At 41.3% G+C, this 8,501-nt stretch overlaps 1 protein-coding gene across 3 annotated transcripts in view; it reads left to right on the top strand.

The window, feature by feature from the left end:
- The first annotated feature begins 7,269 nt into the window (after positions 1–7,269).
- The window catches only part of RASGRP3 (RAS guanyl releasing protein 3), a 72,334-nt gene continuing 71,102 nt past the window's right edge, over positions 7,270–8,501 (top strand). For 2 of the 3 annotated variants that reach the window (XM_042445366.1, XM_042445364.1), the window contains exon 1: positions 7,270–7,506. The gene's annotated coding sequence lies outside the window, so the exon portion shown is untranslated. The remainder of the gene's footprint in view (positions 7,507–8,501) is intronic. The other variant, XM_042445367.1, reaches the window with a different exon arrangement.

The raw sequence follows: 8,501 nt of genomic DNA, 5'->3' as shown, positions 1-8,501 counted from the left end.
GTAATATTTGAGCTAATTAAAATTATCCTAATTCGATCCTTCCTAACAGTACTTTGATCTGGTTTGCATTTATACTTTATGGTACAACATCTATTGTTACTGATAGATTCAAGCAACACTAAATGAGCTGCAAAATTAAGTGTTTGAAATCATTATTTGTCCATGCAAATGCTGCAAATGAAAGGGGAATGGAAAATGGTAGAAGTCAGCTAAAAGAAAATGTGGATTTTTAATATTAGAGACCAGGTACTTTCAAGCCTTGCCTTTGGGTGTCAGTAGTGTCTGAGAGTTTAAATTCTCACCACACACAGTTTCAGAAATAACAGAAGACTCTATAGCTTCACAAATATACACAGATCAAAACTAATGCACAAAAATTAATTAAACTGAAATATGTTTTCACAAGGAGGGAAACCAAAACATAAATATATTTTATCCCAATGTAGTGTATGATATATTGAACATAATATATTGGAAACTGTGTATATTAAAGATAAAATATATTGAATACAATGCAATGTATTGTAAGTTTGAGGGTGCTTTCAAGGGAACAATATGGGGATAGCATTTTTCTTTGCTATGTTGTCCCCACTTGGCACCTTTCTTACCATTCTCACAAGAGCTTTTCAGTCTATGATGGATAGCAATTATGGCTGTATCAGCTAGTAACTAGCACGACTGGCAATGAAGAACAGAAGGGAGGAAGAGGGAAAGGGAGAGGGAAAGGAAGGCTGTGGCACAGGTACATATGGGCGAAGAAGGCCAGCTTGTGCAGAAAACTGGAGGAGGAGAGGAATCGTGCCAACATGACAGATGAGACTGAAAAAAGGAGTGAAGGAAGACATATGGAGAAAGAAGGGGGGGTCACATTACAAAGACTATGGAGGAGAATACCCAGGAGAAGGAAAAGACAAAAAAGTGCTCAAACAGAAAGACATACAGAAAAGTGAAAGTGTCTAAGCAAAGGGAGAACAGAAAGATAAGATTATGGCGGGTTACAGACCGCCATTTAGTATGCTTCCGCACCCCCCTAACCCTAGTACGTATTCTGTACGTACAATATGGCAGCGGCCGTTCCACACGGCCGCCACCATATTTACATATCGGACGCTGTGCCTCCTCACGTGTCGCGGCGTCTATGACATCACGAGTCTGCCCCGGCGCCTCGCGACGTCATAGAGGCACCACTTAAAGAAGCTCCAGTTTGGAGCTTCTTTTTTGCTCCGTAACGGAGCCGCGCGGTTTGGCTGCAGCGGCTCCCTTACAGAGTAAACAGTGGCGGCGGCAGATCGCCGCAAAGCGGCAGTTTATAACCCGCCAAAGAAATCTCCCATAGGACACTGGAGAAATGCAGAATAAGGAGACATCATAGACAACAGAAAAATCGTACGAGATGAAGGAGTGATTGTATATCTTGCAATAGGGGGGTAGATGGTTGAGAAATAGGGTTTTCCAAAATTCATGTAACTGTTTCTTTCTCTCTTAAGCGCTTAAGGACAATGGGGATAGGGGAAGGTGTGAAATTTTGTGTAGGATTTTTCACATGCAGTCGAGTAAGGTTTTTAGTGAACTAAGCTATCACTGACAGGTTAGAATGAATATATTTCTATTTGTATTGAAAATGTTCAGATGTGTCAATGGTTAACTAAAGTTTAAAATGGTTCCTGCTGAAGGCCAGGAAGTCTAGGCCTGGAAGAACAAGTGTTCAAGGACGAACGGCGTAGACAAAATACAGTGGTACCCCGGGATACGAATGCGCCGCCTTACGAAATTTCCGGGTTACGAAAAAATCCCTTTAAAAAAACTGTTCCTGGTTACGAATGTTTTTTCGGGTTACGAAAAAAATTTTGGTGCTTTTCGGCGCTATTTCACACCAAATCGCAGCTTTTCCCCATTAGCGCCTATGGCTTTTTCGGCTTACGAAGCCTTTCGGGTTACGAAAGCGGCGGCGGAACGAATTATTTTCGTAACCCGGGGCACCACTGTACTATAAGCATAATATGTTGCTGTTATACTCTTGTGTTGCATGGTGACTTCATGGGAAAGAGGTGTGTCCACTTGGTGGGAAAGTTGATCTTTTGAGAGAACAAAGACTGATGTCATGTTCAAGTTTTTTTCTTCTAGCACGGACACTGAAAGGGAAAGATGTATAGTAGCCTGCTGTGAAATGTGTAAATAGCAACTAAAGTCAATAAACCCTCATTTGAGTGAAAATCTGTGTTGTAGTTACTTTGTTCCCGAGTTCCAGAGAAGACTGCATCTGTTCCAGTTGATACCAGTTCAGAACCACCAGGCAAGAGACATCACCAATAACAAAGAGTTTTTCTAACAAGAATTAGAAGAATTAAACTTAATTTCCCCTTTTCAATATAAATGTAATTATGGTAAGTTTTATAAAGCTTTTTAGTGTAAATGTAAGGTAGTAGCATTGCTTCACTGATTTTCCTAATTTTGTAAACCTACATGTCCATGTGCATGTGTGTGTGCATAGTCTGCATCGAGAAGCTGGTGTCTTGACTCCTTCTTATGTCAGGCACAAGAATCATACCACATCTGGCACCCACAAGTCTATTGTCTCTTTCTAAACTCTAAAACCTGCGGCTATTAATGGGGTTCTAGTTTTTCATATCCAACTGCCATTGAGGTTTTAAGCTATAGGAGGTGTGGAGAGCAAGAAATTGGCCACATTTGCAGCTTCATATTCATGACTGGCCAGAGTATTGGATCTGACAAGAAAATACCTATGAATGTGTGAGATGTGTGAATGAGACAGTAGGAAGAAGACAAAATTTCTTGAGGCTTCAAAGCCATTTTAAGGTGGAAAAAAACCCTCAGGATTGTGTAGACTCCACCTATTAACATGTGCCCCATATTATATTTGGGACTTCCACATTTTCATATTGTCATATCTGGAAAGAGGCACGTTGTTAAGAGGTCACAATGACATTTGGAACAGCAGAAGACTTTCCTGTGGGAGTGACATGTACACCTGAAGACATGTGAAGACAAAAGTGAAATGGGTTTGCTGATCGCTCTCTTCTTCCTCCACAGGCTCTCCATATATCCTCTCATAATAAAGACAAAGGCAAAAGAAAGTAAGCCAACACTTCCTACTTATTCCCTGCCATGTTCCCAGCCAACTTCCCTATCCACCTGTTTTGGTGTTATCCTAAATCCAATAATTAGTTTTGTTACTCCGAAGTTAAAGCCATCAGTCATTCCAGCATCCTATTGTCGATTCCCTGAGAAGACCATCAGGTCTTTGTTATATTGCAAGATAACACCTAGCACTTACCAAGGTTAGGATCTCAGGTATAAATATCAGTCCCAAACCTAGCCATCTCATGCACACAGTGTGTCTTCCACTCATTGTGTCTCCCTCAAACACCAGCTGAGTCACACCCTGATGTCTGTGGTCCACAGTTTTACCATGGACAAGTAAATATCACCCTTTTACAACCCTAAATCTCCACTATCCAATTTCCATACCTCTATTTCAGTCAGCTCTGAATGGTGTGTCTGTTTGAACTACAGCACTATCATGTGTTTGATTGCACTCATGCATTTTGCTAAATATAAATCTTTATTTACCAGACTGGGAGTCCTCCTCATTTGGCACTGCTATAAATAGGTGGAAACAATCCTCAGTTTACTCAGCCTCTCACAAGCCTCTTTAAGCCAAGCAAATTCTCCCAACATTTAAAAAGAACCTGGCACAGCTGGTGGAGACCCCCAAATCCACCTTTTTGGGGGTAACACGCCTCTTCCTCAACCCCAGTAAGGACTTAACATAACTGTACGTCTGAGCTATCGTGTCACATACTTTTAATTTATCCAGTCAGTGAGAATGAGAAATCCCAACTTTTGGAGAAGCTGTTACAGGAAGCTTGTGGTGTTTACAAAGGATCATTGATTTGCAAATGATTTAAAAGTACAGCTAACAGGCAGCAAGCAGAAGCACATGGCTGTCAGGCCAGAGACTGGCTATCCTACAACAGATCCAGAGTATGGACAAGTACAAAAATTAGAATACAAGTCCCAAAATCCCCTGGCAATGTGGAAGGAAAGCCATCAGAGAGATCGTCTTAAAAGGTAACACTTCCTTTGAGTCTCTTGAGAGATTCAGCCTTCACATTGCTTCCAAACTTTAACTCACAGGTCACACTCATGCGCTCTCTCTCTCTCTCTGTTCATGCTCTCTTTATATCACACCAAAAATGCTCATCACTAAACCCACAAGGATACAGTTCCATCACTTCTTGGATTAAGGATACAGGCCTCCACTCAGTGCATGCCTAGACCCAGTGTAATCTCATTTAGAAACAGAATTCTGCTTACTCTGAAACTGTGGCCCAAATATGCTTGAGAGATAAACTGGCTGCTCACAACAAACACAGTGAGTACTATTTTCTGACTTGGTTTTTCATGAGAGCAAAGCTTGTTCAAATCAAACTCATTGAACCTCTAGCCAGGGACGTAGCTAGGATTTTAGGAAGGGGGGGGGTCCAGACTAAGTGCCACCATTATAATGAGGCTTGGGTGCGGCGGCGCAGGAGCCCTGGTGGCGCAGTGGTTAAATGCCTGTACTGCAGCCATTCACTCAAAACCACAAGGTTGCGAGTTCAAGACCAGCAAAAGGGCCCAAGCTCGACTCAGGCTTGCATCCTTCCGAGGTCGCTAAAATGAGTACCCAGACTGTTGGGGGCAAATTAGCTTACTTGCTAATTAGCTTACTTGCTGTTCACCGCTATGATCTTTGGAATAGCGGTATATAAATAAAACAAATTATTAATGGAAGGGGGGGTCCGGACCCCAAGACACCCCCCCCCGGCTACGTCCCTGCTCTAGCAGGGATAGCAACTGTATTTTCATATTCAGACCTGGAGCACAAGATCCAGTCTTCTCTCTCTCTCTCCCTCTCTCTCTCCTGACATCAAAAGTGAATAACCTTCATTGAGGCATGGAGAAAAAGGAGATGCAGTCTTGTTCCATCTGTTTTTTGTACCACATCTAGTATCATATCTACCACACTGGTGAGAGGGACCTGGACACATCATCATTCACTACCCTGTTCTCCAGCATCACAGAACTCCTTTGGTCAGTGCAGCTGATTGGCTTCTAAGGTTGGTTTGGTGAGATCAAGCTGGAAGACGTAGCTACAATGACATCAGATGATGCAGGATTGTGGCTGTTCAGTTATAGCACAAAAGCAATTTCACTAATACAGTATAGCACTATGACTTTTAAAAAGATTTTTTAAAAGGAAGAGGAGGAGAAGGTGATGTTTTTGTTCCAAAACGTCTCAGAATTGAAAAGAAACCCACTTGAGAGTAGGAATAAAATGTTTCATCTGGTGCAGGGAATTAACAACAGAAACATAATTTGGATTGTGTTTTTTAAACAACCAAGAACTACAGTAACAAATATTGCAAATTCCTCATACCTTTGTCCCATTTGGAAGAGCACTGAAAATGCTCTAGTTTTGTACCTCAGGAAATCTCTCAGCTGTTTCACAGCAGTCTATATACATGAGCACTTTCGGCATGTCTTGACCCATCTTGGGTAAGAAAGGCGTCTAATTTTCTTAAGCTGTACAGAGCCAATGTTGTCTTCTCCTGAGTCTAGGCCACAATGTCTCCAGAAAGAAGGGCAGAAGCCAGCATGGAGGCACCAATATAAAGGTGAGCAAAGAAGAGACAGAAAAATAAAGGAAGTCTAGAAAAGACAGGCCATAGTTGTTATTCACAACTAGAATGCAAAACGGGTAGGTCTTCTCCCATAGCTTCAAACAGAAAGGAGATAAGCTCCACATGGTCTAAGATGGTCAACTTTTTATTCAGTGTTTATTCAGTATTTAAACAACCCAACGTGTTTTGGCCACATGAGACCTTCTTCAGGGGCTTTCACTGCGTGTGTTTTGACATCAAGTAATGACTCACCTATGTACCAGTCATGATGAATGAATATGTAAGTGTTCAAAACCTGGAACACTTTTGGGATCACAGTTCCCAAAATTTCCAACCCAACTGGCCACATGGGAGTTACAGACCCAGAGTAACTTTTCCAATCTCTGAGAATAGTGTTAGCTAGCTGGCTGTCTCTGGACTTTGTACTGATTAAGTCTGCTAAATTATTTTACAGGTTGAGCCTCACTTATCCAGAATTCTGAAATTCAAAATATTCCAAAATCCAAAACTGTCCACAGGGATGGCTGAGATACTGACACCTTTGCTTTCTGATGGTTCAGTGTACACAAACTTTTTTCATGCACAGAATGATTTAAAATATTGTGTATAAAATTACCTTCATGCTATGTGTATAAGGTGTATATAAAACAAAAATTAATTTAATGTTTAGACTTGGGTCCCATCCCCAAAATAGCTCATTATGTATATGCAAATATTCTGAAATCCAAAACACTTCTGGTCCAAAGCATTTTGGATAAGGCAGTCTCAGCCTGTATTAAGTCTGTCTCTGACAACTACTTGCTTCTAAAAAGTACTGGTAGACTTTAGGAAGAGGTCTGAATATATTTCCATCATGGTTCTGGTAAGTAAATTTAATTCATTAGGGAGAACAAAGGATCAAGTGAGTAAATGGTTCTATTGCTTGTTTTGTTTCAAATGGGAGCATTTTAAAAATAGCCAGACAATTTGAGAGGATTTCCTCCAAATGACCTCAGACATCACTGACTGATATCCTGTATAAAGGTTTTTTCTTTATCTCTTCACATTTGTTAGGTATATTTCACGGAAGAAAAGGAGGAAGGTAGGAATGCCATAGGCCAATGAACTGGAGAAAGTACTAGCAGTGACAATAACATTATTGATACTGGCCTTTTCATCAAACTTTTTGCTGGCTATTGCTTCTGCTACATGAACAACTCTGAAATTCAGGTTTGGAAAGCAAAAGCAATTCAATGGGGCCGTGTTAAAATTATTTTTGCTAGACTATAAAACCTTGTGGTATGCATCTAGTTTTACGGGTGGCACTAAATGGGAGATTGAGGCAAAACAGATGCATGCTATCACCAGCTGAGATGGTAAGTCCTGACAAATCTGTAATATCAGTTGTTTGCTCTTTCATATTATGACAAACAGGGGGGAGGACCCTCTCTTGCTTTTCCTGCATTTCCTGACTTCTTTGCTCTTATAGGTGGTGTAATGAAAGCCCTATTTATAGTACAAAAGGGGGGGGACTTCTTCTCCAGGAAGGAAAACCAAGTCAGGAAAGAATTGGAGGAAGTGTAGCTGCCATTTCACTAAACAATTTGGAATGAATTGCGCTTCAGAGCTCACAAGCGTGCCCATTGTTGCTAAGAATGTGAACTAAGCACTATTCTTTTGTTTGGCCTTTGGAGTATTCAAAGGGGCATTTTGAAGAAGAAGGGTCATGGAATGAAGAATTCTTCCCCAGCTACTCCATGTTACAAAAAGCAGAAAAAGAAGAGAATTTGGACCAAAAAACAGGGTGAGGACTTACATCTAGATTGCACTTAGCACTGAGGTAAGTGTTTTCTAGTAAGTAAGTGTCTTGTAGTATTTGAATGGACCATGGCTTGTTTTAATACAGATGCAAAGAAGTCAAATGTCTGGAAAACTATGTCTCAAAAAAGGACAACACTTCTGATTTTAACAGAGCAGGAATTTTAGTAAAGTGGGGAGTAGAAATTTTGTTTGTTGCTGTGTGCCTTCAAGTCAAGAGACCCTAAAGTGAACCTATCATGGGGTTTTCTTGGCAAGGTTTTTCAGAGGAGGTTTACCACTGCCGTCCTTTGAGGCTCAATCTTAAACTGCAGAGCCTGCAAATATGGATGACAACTCCTAAATCCCCAACCAACAAGGCCAATGGTCTTACAGTGTACTTGCTTTTTTTGCAGAATTTGGGAAAGTTACCTCTTGGGGTGCATCTGCCCTGCAGATATAATGCAGTTTGGCACCACTTTGAGTGCTATAGCTCCATCCTATGGAATCCTGGGATTTGTAGTTTTACAAGGTCTTGCCTTCACTGCCAAAGAGTTTTGATGCCTAACAGAGTTAAAGTTAAAGTAAAGTCAGAGTGCTTTACTTCTACAACATAGACTCACCCTTGGATGGCAGTTCCTAGAACCTCTCAGGCAGAGAAGTGCACTATGAGACAATTATTCTGATTATTTTGTTGTAAACATCACAATAACTGTAGGGACATGAATCATACATGCCTTCCTCAGTTATCACCTATCTGGCTCAGAGGATATGTCCAAGGCAGGGGTGTGTCCCACAGTGCAATGGTGCTCCTGTTGCTGAAGCCCTTTCACACTATACAGTGAGAGCGCTATGATTCCACTTGAACTGCCATACTCTCATCCTATGAAATGATGGGGTTGGCAGTTTTGGAAGGAGTGTGATGTAGAGGTTGGACTGTTGGACTATGATTCTGGAGAAGAGAGTTCAAATTCCGGCTTGGCCAAGAAACCCACTGGGTGACCTTGGACAAGTCTCACGCTTTCAGCCTCAGGGGAA

The sequence above is a fragment of the Sceloporus undulatus genome, chromosome 1 (assembly GCF_019175285.1).
Source record: "Sceloporus undulatus isolate JIND9_A2432 ecotype Alabama chromosome 1, SceUnd_v1.1, whole genome shotgun sequence".
Taxonomy (NCBI): domain Eukaryota; kingdom Metazoa; phylum Chordata; class Lepidosauria; order Squamata; family Phrynosomatidae; genus Sceloporus; species Sceloporus undulatus.
The sequence above is the reverse complement of the archived record's forward strand: the minus strand, read 5'-3'. Positions and strand labels throughout refer to the sequence as shown.